The sequence below is a fragment of the Triturus cristatus genome, chromosome 11, assembly GCF_964204655.1.
Source record: "Triturus cristatus chromosome 11, aTriCri1.1, whole genome shotgun sequence".
Lineage (NCBI taxonomy): Eukaryota > Metazoa > Chordata > Amphibia > Caudata > Salamandridae > Triturus > Triturus cristatus.
In genome coordinates, this window is record NC_140594.1 from 50,517,236 (window position 1) to 50,543,930 (window position 26,695).

General features: G+C 47.0%; 1 protein-coding gene across 1 annotated transcript in view; it reads left to right on the forward strand.

The window, feature by feature from the left end:
* The first annotated feature begins 1,428 nt into the window (after window positions 1-1,428).
* Window positions 1,429-26,695, forward strand: part of YPEL1 (yippee like 1) — a 332,894-nt gene continuing 307,627 nt past the window's right edge. Inside the window, exon 1 of the mRNA XM_085635827.1 lies at window positions 1,429-1,929. The gene's annotated coding sequence lies outside the window, so the exon portion shown is untranslated. The remainder of the gene's footprint in view (window positions 1,930-26,695) is intronic.

The window sequence follows — 26,695 nt, forward strand, 5'->3', positions numbered from 1 at the left end:
GGGAGGGGTGATCCAAGGGTAGTCACCTAATATGTGAGACATGTTTACGAGTCATCATTGTACAGGGGACTCGCTTGGCTATTGTGATATGAAACTTTCACCATGAGTGGCAAGCTGCTGTTTTAATAAAAAAGATTTTTTTTAAATGAATGTGTCCTTGTGTAACTTAACTAGAGCTCATGTAAAGCGCTCCAATACCTTCTGGTCGACTTCGAGCTATATGAATCTGCAACAACAACAAAAATCTGGCCACACCTCTGACTCCGCCCACTGATCCAATCCGCTCTGATTCTCCACCAACAGTTCCCCCACTTCGACCACTGAGCAAGTCACTGTTTATCTCTACCATGTATAATGAGAATGCTAAGACAGAAAACACCTTCCTTACCCTCGTTGAAGACTCAATAAGTTGAAGAGTATGCAAATAGTATTTAAATTACATCATGTGACCCGTCAAAAAAACAATAATATGGCTCACAACAGAAAGCAAATCTATTTAAATATCAGCAAATTGCTTCACACTCTATGTATGAAAGATCAAAGAGATCGCCGACCGACAAGTCTAATTTATTTTATTTCACTCCGTTCCGTGAAAGCTTCAAAAACACCGCGTCGCCTTCCTTCGACGGGTTTCAGCAAAGCATGAAAGTACTGTAAAAGGATTAAGACGCCGAGAGCCCTTCGCAGGGTTACGTTTTCATTCAGTGACATGTAGGATCACGATTTTGACTGACAAAAATATACTAGTTCGACAGCCAGGCTATAGGTGAGGAGCTGGGAGACCGACAAAAAATGTAAACAGTCGGGGTGGGGGGGATGCAGAAAAAGACGACGTTTCCCGTCACAACAAAAGAGCGCCGCGTGCCAGCTAAGGCAGACTGCGCGCACCTCATGTTTACCACAGCTCGGGGCGAGCGCCCGCACGCGCCCCCTCGCGCCTCGTGGCCACCAGGCAGGTGGCGCGCGCCTGTTGTTCTGCGTCTGACGTAAAATAAAGTGAGCAAACCTTCTTGCCCGCACATTCATTACGTAGTCCGATCCCAGCTGTCCCCATAGAAAAGTGCTGTGACCGACCTCCAGGTGGCCCAACCGGAGCACAGCTCTACGGTTACGTCATTGTTTTGACTCGGTGGCCCGCCCAGAGCAGACACGTGCTCATCGGACTCCATCGGAGAGATGGGAAGGGGTGGAGCTAAGACTGACGACTACTTCCAACCCACCATCTCTCAATTTTCCCTTTGTTGTCTCTGGAAGGCAGCACGTGCTTTTCCCTCCCCCGCCTTTTCATTGGTCAAGTCTGCCTGGCAATACGACTCTAATTGGTAGATGGGAACGTGGTAAGCGCGTCCACGAGGACACCTCAACGCCAAATGAGGAGGCTCATAAGCGAGAGATGACGCCAAGACTCTTGTAAGGACACGCGCGCGTGAACAAGTCTGATGTTCATGGCCAATCAGCGGCATCATTTGAAGTGAGCGTCCAGGCCGGGGTATCTGATTGGTCAGTAGCTGGGTGCTCGGCCGCGCGCGCGCTGACAGTTGAAACCGCCGTTTCTCCTCAGAGAGTCAGAAACAAAAACAAAGAAGACATCGGAGGAGGTGGCGTCGCACTGGGCTTCGGGACTAGAATGTATCGCTCCATCTTCACCGCCGATAAGAGGAAAAGCAGGCCGGTGCGTAACACGGCCTGGGGCGCGTGACCCTCGCAGGAACCTTAGCCCGAACAATAACACCAGAGCTGCCTGGGAGATCGAGGCTTCGGTGGTTTGATAGAAGAAAGGCTGTTGAGGGGGGTGAATGGGCCCCAGATCTGAGCAGCGCTGCCGTCGACCTCTTCGGTCCCCGGAGCAGCCAGGTCCTTGCGAGGAGGAAGAGGATGGTGTGAGGGGACCCGGCGCCCGGAGAGAAGTGTGAAGGGAAGGAACCGCGGGTGAGTGCGGGACTCTCTCTGGTGGCGAGGGAGGTAGAGAGCGATGGAGGGGCGAGTGGCTCTCGGGGTGCGGGGGCAGTGATGGGCAAGTGCAGACAGAAACGTATGTTGGGCTCTGAAAGCGTAAGTGTGGAGAACGGGGATGGAGCCGTACTGTGTCTGCAGAGCCGAACTATGTGAAATACATTTAACAGTTCTTTGAGGAGTTGGTCAGTGAGGGTACGCGTGAGGAGTTGTTCAGTGAGGGTACGCGAGGCATCTTGGTGCGTTTGTGTTCTGCGGACTCTGCCTGAGGGGGTCTCCAGCATTACGTTTTGCCACCCCAGTTCCACCTCGTCCAGCATCGATTTACAAGCACCTCTGGTGCTTCCTGATCCTGTGAAGACAGCATTGGACTTGAATCCTATGATGCACATTGGCTTACTGTGTACAGGAGTGACAGAGGGTGGCTGTCATCCGGGACCCGTATCTGGCGCTGTGGGCGTCTGTTTCCCAGCCTGGCCTCGCCAGGACGGCTTAGCTACACGACAGGAGGTCCCCTCCGCCCTCCGACAACAGCTGCCCACAGGCTACCCTTGCCTCCTGCCGCTGCCCTACTCTGTCCATATTTGGCCCAGAGACTTATGTTGAATCCCAGCTTCTACCCCATGCAGTGTGGTGAGGGTGAACCTCCTCGCAAAGGGTGCGTGAAGAACCCCCTCCATGGATGCTTGTGCTCCAGTGGACGTAATTGTTTCTTGTGTGCACTCACTCGCCAAGTGTTCCGCGGCCAGCTCCTGTGCAGTGGCAGATCCTTCCGGCGAGCCCTCCGAGGCTCCTTCGGTGTCCTGCTCAGGCTAGAGCTGTGAGATGGGCGATCGATGACCACGTGCTGCCCTTCCCCCTCCCCTCTTGTTCATTTGGTAGATTTTCGATGCAGTGAGCTCGCAGCCATGGATCAGTTTTGTAGGTGCAACCAGCGTGGAAGTGTCGAGAAGCACGTCCGCCAACACTCCGGCGCCGCTGCACGAATATCTGACTGTTTTCTCGAACTAAAGCCTCTTAGATGCACCGCAGCGCTAACTGCAGGTCACTGCGCCAACAACTACTGACCGCATCTTGTTAGTGTTTGTGCGTCGAGATCGTCGACCATGTCACTGCTCTGTGCCAACTGAAACAAAGCACTGCACCACAGACCGTGCCAAGACTCTCAGTACAAACTCTGCGTCTGCACAGCAGTCCTGAGACCTCGTGCTACCCACCTGTGTTCAGTTGTGGTTTGCAGTCCACCCTGCCATGCTAGCCTGAGGTCAATGCCTCGTTCTGCAGGACCTACCGAACCTGCCTGAGCTTAGTGCCTTGTTCTGCGGGACCCACCGAGCTGACATGACCTCACTGTCTGGTCCTGCAGGACCTACCCAGCTTAATACCTCATCCAGCGGAACCTACAGAGCTAGCCTGAGCCCATTGCCTTGTCCCGCCTATAACAGCTTCTTGGGTGGCAGGCTACAAGCACACCAGAGGCTGGTAGGTTTTCAGGGGGCAATTCCACAGTGCCCTATGGGTGCATGTATTGGTAAAGACAACACTGGCATTGGTTTGGGTTTACCAAAATTAGATGTTTGATACCTAACTTCTCTATTTTCAGTGAAGTCATCATGTAGCTGTGGAACTTGTTTTCACCAGTGTCATGCACATGTTCTAAAATGGCTTCCTGGTCACTTGTACTGGCAGTAATGGAACTGAGAAGCAGTGGGGCATATCTGCTCATGCAGGTATGCCCCTGCATGTAGTACTCAGCAACCTGCCTTAGCGCTGCCAAGGCCTGCTGTGTGGTTGACGTACAGTTAGTACATGCAGTGCTAGGACATGGCAGACAGAGATGTATGCCATGTTGTAAGAAAGTGGGTTTCAGTAACCCCCCCCCCTTTTTGCCTGATAACTGATGCACTTTTCCTTGTTGTGCCCTTGGCTGTGCCCAGGGCCTGTGTTCCTTCCCTAAAAACTGCCTAACAGCCAAAACCCAATTGGCATCTCTCGTCACCTTATTCCAACGGATGGTTACAGTTCGTACAGAATGGAGGGGGAGATTACAGCCAGCAGGTAAGCTGTAAGTAGATCTCTCGTCACCTGTCAGCCCCTGGTAAATGGTACCCTAGGTGCCCAGGGCCTTGTGACCAGAGAAGGTCCCTAAGGGCAGCAGCACTTATTGTGCCACCCTTAGAGGCCCTGTACCTTGACACACACAAACTGCCTTTGCACGCTCAGTATCTGGGTGCAGAACAAAACAAAGAGTCGACATCATCTTGTAGCTTTCCCAATTATGAAAAAAAAGCACTAGTTCTGTGTGTCCTTGCGATAATATGTCTAAGCAAAGTTGTTGTCACTTTTTAATGTTTTGTAAATTTTATGTTCCACTAAGGAAATTTTATTTGAAACCCCTGTTTTTAAAATATAATGTCCGGACCATTAAAAATGCTATGAGGCTAGTTTCTACCCTGGACAGCCCGGATGTTTGTTTTTACGTAGCGTTGTATATCTTAAAAAGTATTGCTGCTAGGAAATCCATCATTCCTTAAGTTTGTATATAAAATAAACTGGTGCATGGAATACAGCGGTTAAGTAATTTGCACAGAACGGAATACAGTTAACAAGCGCCATTTTATAGTAGCCAAAATAGGAATATAGTTGGCATATAACACTTTATAGCGTAATTTGCACATAATGTTCATCGTTAGCACATGTCACTTTTTGTAAAATCTGTAGATATTTTACTATGTATTTTACTTTGTGAATGTTGCAGAGGCTGTTATAATGTATACTGTTTTTCCTTTTGTCGCTTATATGGTTGTTATTACACACCGAATAAAGCTTTTGAACTGAGTCGACATGGCACACATCCCTGTGTGTCATGCCCACAACACACTGCCCTGGCATACCTCAGTCACCCCTCTAGCTGGGTGCCCTATGCCAGAGGTGTGGGCACAGGTGCATGAGCCCTGTGCCCCTACAGTACCCAGGTCCATTCCTGGGAACTGTAAGTGCATTGCTGCCATTAAGAGTATATGGTGCTGGGAGGTCGTCAACACGAACTCCACAGCACCATGATGGCTACACTGAAGACTGAGAAGTTTGGTATCAAACTTCTCAGCGCAGTAAACCCACACTGATGCCAGTGTGGGATTTACTGTAAGATGCACGACAGAGGGCGGCTGGGTGCAGGGTGCTTTTTAGCAATCCAGCACCCAAGGACTCACCTCGGCGCTCCTTACGACGCCTGCAGCCTCAGAACCAGGTACCCCCCCCGAACCGCGATCAACAGAGGGTAAGATTTCCTGACATCAAAAGGCACCCCTGCACCCGGCGTTCTGCGGCCCCCTGTGCCCAACTCCTGGGTACCTACCTATCCCCCCAACTACCCAACTTACCTCTCGAAGTGGTGGTGGCACCTGAAGAATCTTCGTCCCCGCGCTTGCAGCCTTTGTTCATCCTGGAGCTTTCCCATTGAAATCCATTGAGCGCCCGAAGGCTCAAAAGCACCCTGCACCCAGCCGCCAGAGTGGCCCTGGCAGTGTGACTTCTACTCCAACCTACTTCCCCCATTTGCCCTGAGCAAGTGACCAGGAGCCCAGCTCCCACAGCCGCTTGGCCTGCTAGTCAGCAGTCACCAACTAATACCCCCCTGCCTCCCATAGGATAACATTGGGCCTAACTCACTCTGCACCCAGCTGCCCCTGTGCCGCGGAGGGTGTAACAACTGTACTTGCCTGACCCTGGGAGACCCCCGAGTCTGTGCCCAGATCCTTAACTATGCCAGTCGAGTACTTACCCAAAAGCCGATAACTCACTTTTCATCCACAGGGCAACATTAACTGGTTGTCTCTGAAATTTCTGTTAAGTGTGGAGTTTCTAAATTTTAAAATATTCACCTAAAATCAACCGAGTAACAAACGGAAATACTCGCCTGCTATTAGGAGAGATACCAGTGCTGGATCTTGGTGCCCATCACTGACCCTGAAAAGTACTCACAACCGTACTTACCTCTAACTCAATTTTCTTCCATAGGAAATCATTGACTGTTTTTCTGTGAAATTTCTTCTAAGTGTCGATTTTTGCAAACTACAAATATTCTTTAAAAATCGTACCAACTGTGAAAACTTAATTACTTACCTGTTTTTAGATAGATTTTCCAGTACTGAGCCTAGGAGCCCAGCCCTGGATTACAAAAGTAAAAAGAACATACCATACCTGTAACTTGAATTTTCTTCCATAGGGAACCATTGACTGTTTTTTTCCTATGAAATTTCTTCTGTTGATTTTGCAAACTTATAAATATTCCTTAAAAATCGCCTGTATAACTTAAACACAGTTTCTCAACTGCTTACAGGTGGTACACTGGTGCTGGATGTAGGATCCAACACTGACCTAGAAAAAGTAACCATAACCTCACTTAGCTGCTAAGTGAATTTCCTTCCATAGGATAACATTGGTAATTTGATCAGAAAAAGTTTTTAAGTCAACTTTTAAAATAGCAAAATATTGCTTAAAAATCACAACAGTAACTAAAACTAATTTACACCCTTGTTTCCAAGAACTGTCCCAGGACTGAATCTAGGATCCAGTCCTGGAGTTAGAAAAGTAATCTTGAAAGTAATCAATTGCATATAACTTAAAATTCCCATTGAGCTCAATGTATTATTGTGTTGCCTATTGCAACAAACTGTAACTATTATCTGCAAAAGTCAATTGCCTATTGCAAAGTATTTAACGAAGGTATCTCATTCTGAGAAAGTATATTTTGATACCTATTGTTGGTTCTAAAATAAAACAACCATATCATTTTTTTTTAAATTTTCTTTATTTTTTTTATACAAACCATTGGCTTAGAGTTCAGTTCTTGAGTGTGTGAGACCATTTGCTGACTGAGTGGGTACAACAAATGCTTTACACTGTCCTCTTGATACTGCCTTACTGCTCGACCAAGCTACCACTTTAGAGAGTAAGGTTATATCTAACTTTAGCCTCTGCCAAACCTCTGGGGCTTGTGGACTCAGTGCACACTGTACCTATTTGGGAACAGTATATACAGAGCCACTTTCTCACATGTTGTGTTTTCATTTGAGTCTACACCAGGGCTTTCAGTGGGATGAAAAAACTGGGGGCTGTGGGGGGGGGGGGTCTCATAAAGGGGTGTGGCCAATGTAATTAAGGACATGGCTTAAAAAGTGTAGGCTAAAAATCTGTGTTTAGCATAGTGTGCAGACCGACTTGTATTGATATATGATACAACAAGTAGCATCATACCTGCAACAAGTCAGGGGTATTGGCCACAACAATGTTGCTGTTCTTGAGTTTCAAAAAGAGCAGGGAAATCCAGAGAGAATTACTCTTTTTAAACTATTTCCCTTCCCCTACAACACTCACCTGGCATGACGTTCTGCCGTAACTTCTCAACTAGTGAGAAAGCGCAGTGTGAGCAATGCACATCGATGTGCCTGCTGTCACTGCAGTCCGGAAAAAAACAGACCGCCTGCGCCAGAGCACGAAACACAGCCTGATAGAGACCCGTTTGTGTCCCCCTTTAAAAAAACTGCAGTAAAAAAACTCCCATGCTCAGCCCCGGTGAGACCCGGCCCACTTAAAGCCCTGTTTTACACGAAGACACGCAGTCTGCAATGGCAGTCTTGCATGTGCTTGGTGAGGGGTCCGTTAGGGTAGCACAATTAATGCTGCAGTCCTTAGGGGCCCTCTTAAGTACCTCATGCCCTAGGTACCAGGGTACTATTTACCGGGGACTTACAGAGGCTACTAAAGGTTTTGCCAAATGGGGGAACAATTATACAATTTTGGGAAAGAGCTCTTGAACTGGGGACCTGGTTAGCATGAACCCAGTACACTTTCAGTTGAAATCACATCAGTTTCCAGGCAAAAAGTGGGAGTGACCATGCCAAAAAGTGGCACTTTCCTACATAACCCACCCATAATCCCCCACTCCCCCTAACAAAAGTGGACAAAACTAACTTTTTACTAAGAAAGACTTCACCTTCTAGAAGAACCTGTAAAGGCCTTATGCATTGTCATGGTCTGTCCCAAGCCGGTGTTCGAACTGTAAAGCCCATTCCCTGTAGGGATTTGGACCACCTCAAGAGTTTAGCATTTTCACCTTTCATTATCATTAACTATCTGAGAGGTCTGTGGTCAGTTTGAACAAGGTAATGAGAGCCAAAAAAGTATGGCCTCTGCTTCTTCAGGGACCAGACCACAGCAAAGGCTTCCTTTTCAGTGGCACTCCAACACTGTTCTCTGGGGAGAAGCCTCCTGCTAATGAAAGCAACAGGTTGGTCATGGCCCTCGTCATTAATTTTGGGATAGGACCTCTCGTATCCCGTGTTCAGAGGCATCTGTTTGCACTATGAACTGCTTGGCATAATCTGGAGTTTTTTAGAATGGGTGCTGAGCACATTGCTGCCTTCAGGTTGGCAAAAGCCTTTTGTCAGCCCTTGGTCCAGTTTACATTCTTGGGCATCTTCTTGGAGTTCAGTTCTGTAAGGGCGTCAGAATGGACCCTTGTCCCCCTCACAAACCTCCTGTAAAACCCAGTCAAGTCAAGGAAGGATCTAGCTTATGCTTGTGGGTTTTTGGAGCTACCCAGTCCAGAATTGTCTGGATCTTGGGTTGTCGGTGTTGTACTCACCTACCACCTTATAAGGTGGTCCAAGTATACGCCCATGACCTGCCCTACCTTGCACTTGCTTGCCTTGATAGGGAGGCCTGCACTTCTCAGAGCCTCAAGGATCTTGCCAAGGTGACTCAGATGATACTGCCATGAGGAGATTAAGACAGTAATACCATCAAGGTTATAAGCTGCACTAAAGGTCTCCAACCTAGCAAGGACTAAACAGAAGTTCAAAAAGGAAAACCCTACTATTTTCTGTGGCACTTCCTGTAGACGAAAAGCAGACATGGCAGTAAGACATCCCATCTCCTCCTGAGTTTTTCAGAGAGTCCACCAATCATACCTTTTTATAGTCTTGTTGAATCTTTCAACAAGGCCATTTGTTTGTGGGTGATATGGGGTAGTGGACTTGTAAGTCAAACCACATTCAGCCCACATGTGTTTCAGGTATCCAGACGTGAAGTTTGTAAGTCTATCTGACACCACATCCTTTGGAAAACCCACTCTGGTAAAGGTACCAATGAGAGCTCTAGCTATTGGAGGAACTGTAGAAGTCCTTAGGGTAATTGCTTCAGGATACCTGGTAGCAAGATCCACGAATACCAGTATAAATCGGTTTCCTGGGGCTGTTTGAGGGTCAGCGGGGGCTACCATGTCAATACACACCCTTTCAAAGGGAGCTCCAACCACTGGAAGTGGAATTAAGGGGCTTTGAGTGGCCACCTGTCTTGCTACTGGTTTGACAGTTGGCACAAGTTACAAAACTCCCTCACCTTCTGGGACATACCTGGCCAGTCAAAGTTTTACACTAATTTATCACAGTTGAGTAGTAATTCATTTATAATTTGAAATGCACATTAAAAATGCAACTTATTTTTGCATATGGTCATAAATGTATACATAATTTTATCCAAGAACATATATATGCACATTCTTCAATAAAGGCACCTAATCAAAATAGCAAAGACTTATTTTATTTCTGTTTTGTCTCATTTCAAGTATTTGATCAATGTAAACACAATCGTAGTAATTGATAATGTGATAGAAAGGTTGCTCCTAGAGGGAGAGGAAAGGAGAGCAGGTTTGTGCTCATGTGTGGGATAGATTAGAGAAGGACCAGATCAACGAACATCCAAGGGATAAGTGATTGAAAATATACACAAAACGAAACCGGCTGTGATTTACAATACCGCCAGTTTCCTTCCGAGCCTGCCCCAAGCAGATTGTTCTACGAATGATTAATGACTGTTTTATAACATGGTGCACATAGAACAATCATCTGAGGTTTTGGGCAGGATAGGGTTGATACCGGGTACAGTTCGTTGATCTTGTCTTTCTCTAATCTTTTATAACAATTACTCAACAGATGCTAAATTGTAAAGCCCATCATAATCCTGCATTGTTACTTTTAAACCATCCACCTAGTGTTTTTCCTGAAAAGTCTACAAAATCTACTCTGGACCGGCAGGGTTTTTTGAGTCTCCCTGATCCTGTATTACTCAGTGGTGAATCCAAAGCCTTAAATGAGACCCACCATCGGCCTCATTCAGTGTCAGGAGCACCCTATACTTTCCTGAGGAAAGCTTCCAGGACAAAGAGCCACAATACTTTTTTGGTCTCGCCTAGTGTTGCAGCGCACGCATGCGTTGCTCGCTCAACGAGATTTATTGCTAACAAGGACTTCCAGCAGAGGGCTTTAAGGCCCGCCCCTCATTTCCATTGGCTGGCGTCACCGTTTATGCTAAACGGTGTCCTGCCATTGGAAATGGAGTATTTTGGTTGCCGCCTTTTCACGTTTTTGGTCCGGCCCATCCGGACTGGCTCGGCTGCTTTGCGTCTGTCGCAAAGCACTTTCTTATCTTTATGGGGCCATGTGTTTCTCATGGCCCCATAAAGACATGAGATGGAAGCTTGTTTGTTCTTCTGCGAGGCACCATGCACGCTTTCACTTTAATTATTTCTTCAGCGGGCCATGTGCTTTTCGTTTTACATGGCGGCCCGCACACAACAGTCCTGGAATGCTGCCCTTAATGAATAATGGCGGGCGCTTCTTTTTTAGGTCTCGTGCCTAGCGATGCAGTGCGCAGAACTGCTCGCGCAGCGAGAGTCCTTTTGTCCAGGGTTCCGAAACGGACCCTGGAATTGTACACGCTCATGCGTGTGTTTTTTAGTTTTGGCTTCTGTTATTGGGCTTTGAGTGCGTGTGTTTTTAAAAATTTTCTTTTTTTTAAACGGAGCCCGCAATAGGCCAAAGGCGGGCGCATTGCTCTGCCCATGGCCTATTGGTGTCTTACGTGCACCAAAGGCCATGTGGTTTCAATTATCGTGCCCAGACACGGGCGCGATAATTGAAAACGTATGGCTCGCTGTGGCGCGCGCACCACTAGCGGGCGTGTGGTGTGTGCGGTTTTTTTTTTTTTTTTTTTTTTTTTACAATAGCGATCTCTTTCAGTGCCGCTTGTTTCTTTTAGCTTCGATGCCTATTCCACCCGCTCCTCAGCAAAGTACTTGTTTTTTTTGCGCGCTATATCGCGCTATGTAAATGGGTCCGATTTTCGGCAGTTATGTTATTGTTTCTGTTCTAAATGCATGTTTTCAATGGTGAGAGGTGGCCATTGGCAAAGCGATGAACATCGGAAAATTCAAACATATGACTGGATGTTCCCCAGCGGTTTCCTCAACCATTGTGTGCTCCGAAATGTAGTGCCAAAAAGTCTGGGGTGTGCAAATTAGGTGTGAAAAATTCCCTTACGCCACAAAAGTGTGCAGGGAAGAGATTTGTTTCCATTGGGGAAAACACTTGAGCTGCAGCTAAACCTTCACCCTAAAGTAGAGACTTTTTCGCATGCTTAAATCTATGACTTTCACAGATTTACGTGCATAGACCGTTCGATTTTTACTATTGTTGTAGAAAACGCTCACCCGTAACATATCACTGTCATCTAGTTTTATTATGAAATTGCTGCCCATGATGGATCAATATATCTTCCATTGATCACCAGTCCTTGCAAACGGCTGCAAAGTTTGGCAGCCGATGCTCAGGATCACACATGGTTTTCTGGTGCCACTTGCTACACTGTTCCAAGACACTGGTCCCGCAACTGGTATGTTGAAAGAGGTTTGCAGGTGTTACGATACTTTGAGAGAAAACTAGTGTGCTTTTATTCGGCATATTGCACAGTAATGGACTTTCGCAGCATTGCCTGGGTAGTTTTTTGTGCAACACATTGGTTGAAAGGAAAGTGTCAGTCATATATACAAAGGGAGGAACACTGCCCGTATTGTGGCTTTGGTTCTCTGAAAGAATAATACATCTTAAGAATTATTCCGTCAGGGTAAAAGGCGCAAGGCCACAACAGTACCACCTCCGTTTCCCGCACTTATGAAGTTTCCAAAAGCGTTAATGTAGGACTCTCGCCTAATGTTCTGTGCTTCCCGCCCCCTACAAAGTAGTCATTTTCTCAGTGGAGTAGCAAGGGGGCGGGGGGGGCGGTCTACCCCGGGCTGCGTCACCCTTCCCACCCACCCCTGCTCTTCCATGCATTTGCCTGGCGGCAAAGTGGCTAGGTACGCCGCTTCATTCGCTAAGATCATTTCCTTGTAATATTAAAAAATATATTAACCATGTTGAGAAATCTCATTGGATTGTTACGGCCATCCTATCCAAATTTCATTTTGTTTGGCCATACTGACCTCTTTGAAAAAGAAAAGAAAAAAAAAACTATCTCTAATGCTCAACAAAAGTTATCTTCATCCCGATTTGAAGCCGTTGTCCTTTTAACTATTGTACGTGCTGCCTTAACAGAACCTATTGTGTGTACTCCCTGTTTCAAACATTATTCTTCTCACGTTTACTAAAGCATAGCATGGTTACATCAACTAGGAGCTCTCTCTTGGGATCCGTATATTTAGGTTTAATTTGTTTTAGTCAAAACGGCACAATTGGCACTGCTTCGAACTAGAACTTTCTTGCTTCTTGCTAAAAGACTGTTCTGCGCCATTGTGAAAGATATAAAGGGATTAATGTGGTTTGCGCATTTTCAAGTGTACTTTAGGAGACCATCCAGCATTCTTTGTTTTTTCTGGAGCTTTAGAGAGCGCTCATTTGTGACCTTTAGGGACACTTTCTGGTGCTAAGCTGCTGCAGAAGAGGTACGGGTTGTGGTTGAGTGACCGTGTTTTCCGTTATTTTTAATTTTGCCCTCAAAGGGTAGGGCATTGATCGCAGTGTGTGCACGCTTAGTTGGGTTTAATAACTAGAAGTGTTTAGGAACATGCTGGGCTGCCAGCTTGAAGTGCTATAACGAAATAAGCCATTTTCTAACTGTGTGAAACTCCTCCCAGGCATGTGCTGGTCCATGTTTCTTTGTTCCCTCCCAGTCAGCTCACTGCAGCTTTCCATGGCAGGCGAGAGGGGTGCCGGGGTTGGGTGCCAACTGTGCCCACCAGTAATCAATCGCATGCTCAATCTTAGCTCTGTATTGAAAGCACATGTTCTGCAGACAGGTGTGTGAAGCAAACTTTTCACGAGGTTGCCCTGAATAATTACATATTTCTTTAATTGGTTAGTTATTGGTTATGAAATTCACAACAATCTTTTGTATATTTCACACTTTTGGCTTCTATTAACTGTTACCTTCCTGTTCCTCCTCATGCTATGCTCGGGTGCACCTCTAACCTCCCCCCCCCCCCCCCCCACCCCGGTGCTCCTCCCACTCGTCCCTCTCTCTTAAACACCTTCTCTTGCTCTCTCTCACACACACTTTCCACCTCTCTCATGTGGTTCACTTCAGGTCTTCGAGCACAGTTTTTCCTGTGCCTTTCCAAGGTTGCCCTCTCCTCTTTTTGTGGTGTCTGCTGCGTACACGGGCGCTCCCTCTTTGAGTCTGTGGCCTGCTCTCCACTTCTTTATTTTGTTCTCCCACACTCTTTCTGCTCCTCTATCTGCCGTTCATTCACCACTTCATGCACAAACTACCTATCCCTCTGTCTTCCTTTCTAACTATTCTGTGCAGATCTCTTCCCTATCTATTCACCATGCCACATAATTCCACTACACAAATACACTATTCACAACACAATTCCACCAAATTTAATTCCACAACTAACCATTCCAATCCAACACACAATTCCACTCCAAACCACGTACATCTACTCCATTCCAAACCAAAACACATGAGTATAAGACGTTGTCATTTACAACGACAATAGTTCAAGCTCTCACAAATGCGAGACCTATTGCATTGCAAATGCTTGTTTCATTCTGGAGGAGACCTTCGCTTCGGTAGCAGGGGGGGAGACGGCTGCGTGGACGTGTCTTGATTTTTGCATTTCACTGGTGGTGAATGCGAGGTCGCATTGCATGCAACTTGCAAACAACTTTAGAGTATGTCTGGACCAGCAAATGCGCTCACTGCAACCCGGCGCTCTTTGACTTGTACACAAAAAGCTTTATTGGTATGACTAAATATGTTTCCTGACGGATGGGTTATATAGTAGATGATTAATTTATAATTGGTTATAATTTACATACAAAAGCAAGCTATGCATGTGATGAACTCTGTTTGGACACATGGTAGATTGTTTGTTTCTTTTATGTTCAATCATTGTCCACCCATTTTTAGGTCTGTTTTCTGTGTGCCTTAAATGTTCCCTTCTGCCAGGTAGTCCACAGCTTGTTCTACCTATCACTGAAAACGTTCAGGCGGCAACCCCCTTGCATGTATCCTCCCCTCCCCCTGTGCTCTCTCTCCCTCACAGCCCGTGCATGCCTGCTTCCAGGCCTGTACACCAGCATCCCCTTTTCACATCTCCTCCCCCCAGCGTGCTGTGTGTGTGTGTTCGGACAGCAGGAAGCTTCCTGTTCAGGCTTTCAGTTTAGGCTGCCGGGGCCTGGCTCCTGCGGTGCTTGGCTGTGTCTCCTGCTCCCTTTCTCCAGTTTCACCTGTTCTGCTCTCCCTGTGCCTCACATATCTGGGCCCGGTGGTTTCCTTCCACTATCGTGTGCCTTGTACCCGGGTCGATGCTGCCCTTCACCTCTTGCCTGGTGGAGTCTTGGCATTTCACCGAGGGCCATGGCGGGGGTGCCGGCACCCTTGGCCGTTGTGCTGCTCGTCGCCTAGCCTGGGCCGCTCCCTGGAGTGGTACACGGCGCTGGTGAACACGGCCTACACGGACCCTGTCTGTAACCTGACGGTGCTGGGGGAGCACGGAGAGTGGCCGCTACAGGGACAGTTCGTCCAAGGAGAGCGTGCAGGGCCTGTTGGGGATCCCAAGGGCCGCGCTGGCCCCTGAGGCCTCTCTGAAGCCCTGTGCTGCAGACACGGAGTACTATGTGTCTGGGGGCTGCCGCCTGACCTCATACACCCCACCCCCGCGAAGGAGAGGTAGCGCCGTCTGGTCCTGGATTGCGCTGGTGGCCTGAGGGAGCTGCACTTTTAAAGAAAAGGTCTTCAACGCTGCCCGCAGGAACGCCGCCGCTGTGGTCATTTACAATAAGCCCAAGACGGGCAACGCCACTGTGTTCATGTCTCACATAGGTAAGAGCCTTCCGTTGCCGCCCTCATACGCTTGTAACCCCCACCCCTTGCTGTACCCATGACCCACATCTCTAAGCGCCCCATATCACCTGGTTCGACGTGTGTAAGAGGTTCACTACAGACACAGGAAAAATAAATTTCGCCAACTAGGAGTGCTGCCTCTTCCTCCACCACCTCCACAGCCCCAGGTACCACCCTGCTCATCTAGAAGAGGCAGCCAACCAATGTAAAGAACTAGGCTGGCACCATAGTTCACCTCCACACACATCCTTACCCCCCCCCCCCCCGTTACCACTGTGTTTTACCTCTCTGTAAGAGGCTTCTTAACCTCGTCAACACGTGCCCATCCCTGAAATCCTGTCTTCAGACCACCTCCACACACAGCAACTGGTATCACTGTGTTCTACCTCTGGAAGAGACTCCATCCCAACAGGAACATAGACATGGCTCCAACAAGGACTGCCCCAAGCTTTACACATTCTTTTAAGTTCACCTCCGCACACAGCCCTCCCCCAGAGTTCCTCCCCACAGCTGCCTACTGACCCCTCCTCCCTCAACACACCATCTCCTTGGAGAAACCAACTCACATTTGTCTCAGCTCTAGAGTAGGCGCACGCACAACCTTTCACACCAAGCTACCCACAATGACCCAAACAATATGCAGGCCATCTCCCCCCCCAACTACCGCCCCTGTCAGCACTGCTTATTGCTTTAGAGTAAAAGGCTCTAACACCAGCTCATGGCCCCTTTGTGTTTTAATTTCCGACTGTCTGTTGTGTTGCGTATGTGCACAGACTGAGAATGCTGGCACTGCTGCTGGTGGCATAGCTTTGGTGCCGCATCCACGGAAGGCCCCCGAGACCTGTCTGTTGTGTTCTGTATATGCACAGCTTAGGAGTGCTGGCATGGCTTTGGTTTGGCATCTGTGGAAAGCCCCATAAACCTGTTGTTTTCTGTATGTGCACAGACTGGGAGTGCTGGCTTTTGTGCCTGCCGCGGAAGGGCCCGAGACCCGTTTGTTGTGGTCTGTATGAGCACAGCCTGGGAGTGCTGGCTTTTGTGCCTGCCGCCGAAAGGCCCCGAGACCTGTTTGTTGTGTTCTGTATGTGCATAGCCTAGGAGTGCTGGCATGGCTTTGGTTTAGCATCCGCGGAAAGCCCAATAAACCTGTTTTTGTATGTGGACAGACTGGGAGGCCTGGCTTTTGTGCCTGCCGCGGAAGAGCCCCGAGACCTCTGTTGTGTTTTGCGGGAGTCAGGGGCCGTTTCGGGTGGCTCTGATCCGTCCTGCTTACGGAGGGAGTTCAGTCCATTTTGTTCTTGTGGAGCCCTCCGATGATCTGCGGAGGGGTCGTGTGGGGATACGACTCTCCTCTGCTGCCGCCCCCGCCCGGTGGTGGAGGGGCCCTCGGCGCAGAACCGCACCCCCAAGGGTTGTAGCGACGGGGTTGGCTCTATTTTTAGACCAGCTCTGAACGCTTATTGCGAATCTGGCTCGGGAGGGAGAGGCTGGGCATGCCCAGGCAAGACGGGGTGCAGTGGGACTGTTTGTGTGAGGGCTGCAGCGCCCCCCCCCCTCCTCAGAGGTCGGTCGAGGCAGGATCAGTACTGTCACCCCGTGTACTGCTCGTCACAGGACCGTGTCCGTCCGTAGCGGTGGGATCACGTCATCCAGGGTGCCCATTCAATAATGTCACCCCGTGTACTGCTCGTCCATTCATTTCACATACATCACCTGACCGTGTCCGTCGGTAGGGGTGGGATCACGTCCTCCAGGGTGCCCATTCAATACTGTCACCCCGTGTACTGCACGTCCTTCCTTTTCACATACATCACAGGACCTTGTCCGTCAGTCGGTGCTCGGTGTCGTCATTCAGTGTGCCCTTTCAGTACTGCCCCCATCACCGGTGGCGAGGTGCCAGTTGACATTGTGGCCTCATTCCTTGCCTGTAAATTCTCATACAAAGCTCTCTCAGGAAAGGGCTCCGACTACCTCCTCAAGAGCCTCATCACATTTTTCTAGGTGAGGACAAAGAGCCAGCCTTCACTCACAGACTTCTGTTCACCTCTCCCCCATGGTGGCTAGAAAGTGTTCGCAAATGGTCCTTTCCATGGAGCCCAGGTTCGCAGTATTTGTGAACACACCTTTGCAGTCTCCTCCACGGACCCCACCATTATGAGCCTAGACTCCTCTAGCTCGTTTGGCAGACACCACCTCTCTGCTCGCATCACGATCCAGGTTACCTAGGGATGCCACTCCAAGGTAGGGGCAGAACCAGGTCGCGGAGTAGGTCTCACCGCAAGGACAGACTAAGAGCTACTATGCCTGTCTGAACACCTCAAAGGCCTAGATCATCCTACAGCGATCACAGATAACCTACATGGTTTATGTCTACACATTCATCAAAGAGGGATTATTCACCAACATTTACAGATACTCCACCATTGAGAATATCCCCCGTAGACTATCTTTCTACCTTCAATGAGGTATTGGTGTATAACACCGAGAAGTTCCTGCGTTTCAAAGTGGCATTTAAACATTACCAGTACAAGGTTTTACCCGTCTTCTTGAAATTGTCCACACACACGTTCACAAAGTGCATGGCTGTTTACCAGCAGTCTTACAAAAGATGAAAATATTAGTCTACCCATACTTGGATGACTGGCTGGTAAAAAGCTCCTCTCCAAAGCAAGCAAAGGAACACTACCACATCTGCATCGAGACACTTTGATCTCTTGGTCTCCACATCAACATCGAGAACTCAATCCAGATTCCAACTCAAAGGCTACACTATCAAGGTGCGAATCGAGAACCTTGTTATCTTGAACAACTCCAGCAGACCAACCTTACCACCACTCCAGTTTTACCTTGCCCTTCTTGACATCCTTTCGGCAGTTATTTTTCTACCATAGACGATGTTGTGAGGGAGGTTAACTATATAGTGGGGCTATTGTTTTGAAAGCACATGTGAAGATTTTAGAGTTATGTAAAATATACAAATATTGTTGCATAGTGATATGGTACAAATAAACATGTTGCTAAGTGAAGGAATACAAAACCTAGTTACGATGACCCCTTACCCCAGGATAGGGATACATTTTGCAGAGGAAATTTATTGGAGATTTTTAAACTATTCACGATTTAATGATCTCAAAAACATGAATGGAACTTCAGAATAGTAATCAAGAAAGTGATAACAAATTTGAAAAAAATATACTTTCTGTTCTGGAATTGAAATCACGGCCACTATGTTTTTGGGCGAAGTCTGACTGGCAAATTAGGTAATTTGTAGCAACGTTTGGTGATTTTAAGCTAGTTTGAAAAGAACCGACTGCACTGGCCAGCGCGCAGGAACTGCGGACCCCTTTTCCCAGACTGTTTAATTTTTTTTTTTTTTTACTGATTTCAAGTTGTTGTTTTTGTGTGTGTGAAGTTACCGATGCTCACGTAAGCTAATACTTGGAACTTCCTGACTCGGGCCAACCAGATTGCCACAACACATCCCTTGTCTTGATTCCTCATACACTTCTTTTTTTTTTTTTAATTCTTTAATTCTTTACCATGGAATTCTCTACAATATTTATGAAAGATAAAATGTCTCCACATGTGTTAGATCCTGGAACACGTGACACAAATATTCTTTTCATAAAATATGTGGCAAAAAGGCAACATTAACCTTTTTGTCCTAATACTTAACCAAGCAAAGTTATGATATTGTGACCCTGCCACTCTGAGAATTCTGACCTGAACTATCCCATCATGCCCAACAGGAAGACAACCGATCAGTTTATTATTTTTCCCTCCTGTGACGAAGATCCTGAATGTTTATTTGTCTATTACTTTGGATGTTTACTCACTTTAGATTCTTTTATTTTATCTGAGAGCTGAGCAGTTCTTGCTGTTTTTTCCCCATTGGTCCCCACTCTGGTCTGCCATGCCTGCGCTTTTTGTCAAATATCAAGCCTGCAATAGGAAGATGTCTAGGAAAGGCAATCATGATGTGTGTGTGGTCTGTTTTCCTGACTCATTCTAGCAAGGTATGCAACATTTGTAGAAACATTTACTTCAGGCGGTTATGAAACAGATAAGGTGTTTCTGCCACTTCAGGTAGTGAGTGGGCAGCTTCTCAATGTCTTTGGTACTTCGATTCTGGGTGACCTTGGGGGATCTCTTCAAGACATTGGTGTGCGAAAGTGCCCTCTTTCTGCATGGTTGCCCCCACATTTTTGCTGAACTGCTGATGTGCTTTGACGGAGTGTGCCCTGGGCTCCTGCTAATCTGGTACCCAGGGCCTATGTTCTTTCCCTAAAACTGCATTGAAACCCAAACCTAATTGGCATCTCTGGCCAGAGGTCAGCCCCTGGTAAATGGTACCACAGGTACCCAGGACACTGACCAGAGAAGACCTCTAAAGGCTGCACCACGTATTGTGCCACCCTTAGAGGTACTGTACCTTTACACTCGCACACTGCCTTTCAGGCTGCTTCTCTTGGTGCAGAACAAAGTGAAGAGTCTACATGACACACATCCCTGTGTGCCATGCCTACAACCCACTGCCCTGGTATTGATCAGTCGCCCCTCTAGCTGGGTGCCCTATACCAGTGGCGAGGGTACAGGTGCAGGAGCCCTGTACCTCTACAGTGTCTATGTCCATTCTTAGACATTGTAAGTGCAGTGCTGCCATTTAGAGTATATGGTGCTGGGAGTTTGTCATTACGAACGCCACAGCACATAATGGCTACACTGAAAACTGAGAAGTTTGGTATCAAACTTCTCAGCACAATAAACCCACACTGATGCCAGTGTGGGATATAATGAAAAATGCACACAGTGGGCATCTTGGAGATGCGCCCTGAAAAGCAACCTACAACTAGTGTCCAGGCTGAGTAGCTGCTTTCAGCTGCCACCACCAGACATGTTTCTGGACCCCTGGGTCTAGAGCATGTTGCTCTCGGGGGCCTGAAACAATGCCCATCCTGGGACGAGATGCCATGCCTCTTCCCCCAGGATTCGCAGGGTCCACGAAGGGGAAGCTTCAAAGGCTTGCCGCCTGTAATGAATGTGCTTTTCACAAAAGCTTCTAGAAAACCTCGCCCCTTTCTCATAAAAAAAAAAAAAAACCGAGCTGGCTGGTACCTGTCTGCGTGAAGGCCAAGACTGAGGCTGGCCAAGCTCCCATATTTTGACTTCGAGGCAGAGTTGCACATTCTACAGATAATATCCAGTTCACTCTGGTCAGTGATGAGCGAAAAACAAGTGAAGAGGAGACACCTGCCCTCCCCACTTTGCAGCTGCGTGCGAGCAGCAAGGCAAAGGCAGAAAACAAGATGAAATGAGGCCATGTCTAAGCCAATAGTAAGAACTCATAATTGACTAGCAAGGCAAAGTCAGAATGAGGCCATGTCAAAGCCAATAGTCAGTCCGAAAGCAAGATGAGATGAGGCCATGCCAAAGCCAATAGTAAGCACTCATAATTCTCATAACCCAAACAACTTGCAAGCACCACTATGCACGCAGAAGAGCTTGAAGCAAGGTAAAGTCAGAAAGCAAGATGACATGATGCCATGTCAAAGTCAATAGTAAGAACTCGTAATAATTCTCACCAATGCACAACACCGAGCGCATGTGCACCACCGCCCACAACACTGCACTTCGAGACCAAAAAGTGCCCTCCACCTCTCTCACGCCTTTAAATGCACATCCCACACCTTCTGCTCTTGGCAAAACTGTTCCACTCCGTGACAGCTCCTACTAAAAGACAGCAAGATTACAGGAAAGAAGGGAAGCGGGCATATGCAGGACCGTTCTACATCAAGTCTAGGGTAAAATAACACACTAAAGTCAGTTAAAATGGTGGTAGTTGAAGGTCATCATAGGGTGCCAAACCACAAGAGTGGCTCTTTCACTACATTCCACCCTATGACCTTCGGCTATCACCATTTACATATATCAAAAACTTGAATCTCTCAAAGACACCACTACGAGTGAAAAACTAAATTTCTTAACTAAAAGAACAAACTGCATTTCTCAATTGCAAGCACAACTATAAGTGAAAAACCTCATTTCACAACTAAAAGCACAACTATGTTTGAAAAACACTGAAATCATAAAAGCTTAATTGAAAACACAGCCATGTTTGAAGCACTGCATTTCTTAACTGAAAAACACAACTATGATTGAAAGACTGCATTTCATAACTGAAAGACACAAATATAAAACTATGAAATCATAAAAGCATGGATACTCAGCAAAAATAAATGTTTGATGGATACACAAAATAAATGCATCAAATAAAATCAAGCATATGAACTCAGTAATGCTCCTAATGTCGCAAACTGCTAATACTGGAACTTATACTGTTGAAGCAGCCAAACCTATATATTTAGTGCTAAAAAATAAAAGCAACTCTTTAACTCAAACATTTCCCTCCGAATGCAGATCATTTTTGTCGTTCTTTTTTTCTCTTTAAACAAACAGTCCTGTGTGAAATAAACACAGCCCCCTCGCGTTTTGTTTTAACCATATCTTTATAAAACCGTTTCAATTGCAGCACATTTTTGTTGTTCAGTTTCTTTTTAAGCAAATAGGTCCTTCTGTGTGAAAAACACACAGCCCTTTCACATTTAACTTCATCTCCGCTAAACAGTTCATCGGTCTTGGCAAAGTAGGTCCCATCAGGTCCGTTCAGCCACAGGACGTCAGCTTTCACTGTCCGGTGATCCCTCCAGGCTTAGTGGGGGGGAAGGGGGGTCCCATCCATACGGGGCACACATATACTGACATCAGGCTCACCAACACGTCGCAGTATGATGACCTGGAAAAGAAACAAGCATCGCTGTTCTTGCAAGAAATATTTTTCAAAAAGCGCATGTTTTTCCTGTCCCCGTTTTTGCATTTCTGAAAGTACAGTATTATCATTCCTGTCTGCACAGTTCACTGCTGGTTCTGGGGAACTGTCTGAGAATTCTACCCACGCTTTAGCCTCTGAATTCTTGGTATTGGAGTGAAACTCTTTTTCCCTGCACAGTAAGAAGGGCTGGGGCAGTCTCCTTCCTGACTATTTCTCCACTCACTGCTGAATACGTGCTCCCTTTATCAATTGGCAGAAACCCAAGGCACTCCATCTGCTCTGTCTGCTCTTGTAATTTTCCTTTACCTAGCGGACCTCACTATCTGTGGGACTGATCTATGTCGGGCATGCTGACAAACAGGACACTGCAAAATCACGGTTTTAATCAAGTCTAGGGGAATGTGTATCCCTCTGTTATCTGCCCACCTGCTAGTAATCTGTTCTCCAAAGTGTCCGCACTTCTGATGTGCCCACTTCGCAAACCCAACCAAGTCAAAATCCTGCGTTGCCCCCTCAGCCTCTGAAATCTTAGTTTTTTTTATCTGTGAGGCAATTAAACCAGATGTCAAGTGAGTCAGTGGAGCAATGAGCATCTTAATTCTGTTTTCAAAAACTTATTTTCAAATTGAACATCAGCCAACTCTCTTTTCAGCTCACTACATTCTTGTTTTAAGTGTTCACATTTTTGATACATTCTAAACAATATATTCAAGATGACACCACTGTTACTGTCTGAAATACCAAATTGTTTTCCTTCTTTGAAAGAGACCAGCTCCCTCTTAAATAACTCAGTTGACATCTGGGAATCTGCAAGCATTTTAAATTTTAACGTTCGAATCCTGTGAGAATGACGCCAAGATGTAATGAATGTGCTTTTCACTCAAAGGACACACCCAAACCCTGCACTCCTACTCTGGGAGGCAAATATATCACTGCACCTTTAATAATACACTTTAAACAGCCCTCCCAAAGGTGAGGCAAGAAGACAAATTCTGGTGCCTTTAAAAGGACACCCACAAGTTTATTAATGCAATGTTTGAAAAGGTCGGCCAAATATGTCAATAAATGCAGATTCTTAGGTACCAAAAACTTTTAAATGAACCAGTAAAATAAAATGCAGTATATACACAAATAGCAAAGAATAGAACACATATATATAATGTTTGGGAACACCTCACCAACTGATTCTGCCACATCCTTGCCAACTCTAGCTGGGGAAGCCCTTTCAACAGCCCAGGAAGGAGTTTAAGTCAGGACTCCAGTTCCGTCACCTCCACAGCAATACGTCTATTCTGTGGTGAACTTCTACATGGCCCCCGAAGGTTCAAAGCTTAAATATCATTACTAAACGTAAGACGAAGCTTCTAGAAAACCTCGCCCCTTTCTCATTAGGAAAAAAAAAGCTGTCTGGTACACCTGTGCGTCCAGGCCAAGACTGAGGCTGGCCAAGCTCCCGTATTTTGACTTCGAGGCAGAGTTGCACATTCTACATATAATATCCAGTTCACTCAAGGTCAGTGAAGAGCGAAAAACAAGTGAAGAGCAGACACCTGCCCTCCCCACTTTGCAGCTAAGTGCGAGCAGCAAGGCAAAGCCAGAAAACAAGATGAAATGAGGCCATGTCAAAGCCAATAGTAAGCACTTATAATTCTCATAACCCAAACAACTTGCAAGCAACACTGTGCACGCAGAAGAGCTTGAACCAAGATAAAGTCCGAAAGCAAGATGACATGAGGCCATGTCAAAGCCAATAGTAAGAACTCCTAATAATTCTCACCAATGCACAACACCGAGCACGTCTGTATGTCTTCTCCCCCCCCCCCCCCCACACACACACACCTGCTCTTGGCAAAACTGTTACACTCCATGCCAGCTCCCACTAAAAGACAGCAAGATTACAGGAAAGAAGGGAAGCGGGCATATGCAGGACCGTACTACATCAAGGCTATGGTAAAATAATACACTAAAGTCAGTTAAAATGGTGGTAATTGAAGGTCATCATAGGGTGCCAAACCACAAGAGTGACTTTCACTACACCGCCTTTGTGAGCTTCCCCAGGCCACTTACTGCTTTCAGCAACTGGTCCCCACTGGTTTTGACCCTCACTTTGGGCGGGGGAACCGGCGGGAAAAATAAGTGAGGAAGAGAGGTATGCCCACCTCTGCCAACTCCACCCCTCAGGTGGGGGAGGCGAGATGAAGCACAACTCAGTCCCCACCATCTTGCTGGTGGGGGGACCCAGCCAACTGGAGAGAGGCATATGCCACCCTTCCACTGGAGGGTGGCATAATAGGGGGGTACCAACACCAAGGAACGGACCCATTGGTCTCAACCTTTACTTACCTGTAACACCCCTAAATTTAGTATTTAGGGGGCACCCCGAACCTTCCTTCCTCAGACAAGAAACCAAAAGAAAAGAAGAAGAACCGAACAGCCGTGCCAAAGCTAACAAGAGGAGGACGCCCACTGACTTGGCCCCAGCCCTACCGGCCTGTCTCCACCTCGAACCTGCAGAAGCGAAACTCCGGTGTGTCATGCAGCCAGTAGCCTCAAGAACCCCGAGGACCTGCCCGGTCTTCAAAAGAAAAGACTCTGTCTCCCGTGCACACCGGATTTGTTTACCAACAGACTCCAGGTCCCCCAAAGTCCGCGAGTTTGCACCACTCTGCTTCCGACACCCACGTCCCGAGTTCGAGTGGCCCAACACCAAGAGAAGGTCTCCCCGGTGATCCTGTCCCGAAATTCGGTGGCCCCTGACCTTTCTCCAGCTGACTCCTGCAGCCTGACACCGGAATGTCCCCTCCCCTTCCCCCAACCGCGACCAGGAGCTGGTAACAACATCCAACCCTAAAAGGCACCCCTGCACGTGATGCTCCACAGCTTTGGGTGGCCCAACCAACCCCCAACATCCCAACTTACCTCTCCAAGTGGTGGTCGCACCCAGAAGACCATCGTCCCGAGCCTGCAGTGTGTTTGCAAAGCGGAGACTTCCCATTGAAAGCTACAGGGTGCCCGACGCCAAAACAGCACTCTGCACCCGGCCACCCCAGTGCAGCTGAGGGTGCACCTTTTGTGCTGGCTTGAACCACCCCCCCATTTGCCCTGAGCTTAAGTCCAGGAGCTTTGCTACCATAACCCAGTAGCCTGCTCATCAGCAGCCACCAACCGGAGGCCCCCTTTCCCCCATTGGATAATATTGAGCCTCAGCACTCTGCACCTGGCCACCCTAGTGCTGCCGAGGGTGTAACAAGAGTACATCCTTGACCTTGGGGGACCCCTGAGTCTACCCCCAGAATACCAACTCCCACAACCAAATACTTACCTTTGAACTCACAACCCTATTTTCCTCCATAGAATAACATTGACTGTTTTACTGTGAAAAGTGTGCAGTTGGAAAATATAAGAAACCCTTTAAAATTGTAACTAAATAACAAAAACGCTTTTAGTTTCCTATTTACAGGAAATGTCCCAGTGCAGTATCCAGGTATACTGCACTGTGTAAGAAAAGTAATCTGTAAAGTAATCCACTTGACATTCTTCTAAAAAGCCAATACAAAGTATATGTACAGTATATCAAAAGCATTACATTACTAGTAGCTCTACTGTAATCAAAACAAAGTGCATATAAAATTGCAATTCAAACTGTTTACAAACCTGCTTTACTATTGTAAAGTATTTATTGCTTACCTGTGCCAGGCTTGCTTGGTTCTAGGAAACAAAAATAATAGAGTATTTTTATTCAAAATCAATTGGTCTGAAGTTCAGTCTTTTAGTGTGTGAATTCATTTGCTGACTGAGTGTGTACAACAAATGCTTAACAGTAACCTCTGATACAGCCTTACGGCTCGACCACACTACCACAAATGGAGAGTAAGGTGCTATCTAAATTTACCTCTGCTTACCTTTGGGGTTCCACTTGACTCTGTGCACACTATACCTCACTTTGGTATAGTATATACAGAGCCAGCTTCCTACAATTGGTCGCCATTGAAACATTTAATATTGAATCTTTCTCAGGCTTTTAACACTGAGAGGTTCTGAATATTGTGTCAACTTTGAAACAGGAAGTCCACTAGGACGAAGCCGGAGTCACGCTGTGCCTTCACGGGGCTGGCAAAAGAACGAACGCATCTTTAGCACGAATTCATTCAGCACGCAAGTCATTGCATTGACTTGCTTCAGTGGGGGGCGATTTGGTGGAATGGTGCTAAATTTAAAGTCCAACACCTTCCCTACTGTTGCGCAGACTGGATTTGGTATAGTAAATTAAATGATTCCAAAATCCAACGCCCCCTAAGGCAAGTCTGTATAACAACTTGCCCGCTGAACAAATGCGTGCTAAAGACACATTCATTCAAATGACAGAGTTTGGAAGGTATGCGTGCTAAACGCACGCGGAATACGGTCATTCATTCGTTAAAACAGAAACCAGAGCTGGGTCACTTCTTGGAAGTGGAAAATAATTTTACCTCCTCCAGCTTCTCGATAGCCATTAAGGGATGAGGTGGTTAATCTTGTGTCTGAAGAAGAAGAGACTAGTTAACCTCTTGCAACATCTTTTCTGCAGAGGGCTCTACCTCTCCCCTTCTCATTTGAGGTACCAGCCCAAGAATCTCTGAAGCAGCCTAATTGGCATTGTCAGCGAAGAAGAATTGCGTCTTCACGTTCATGGAGTGGATACAGCAGTAATGGAGGTGTTTACCAATCCGTATTCAGGTCGCC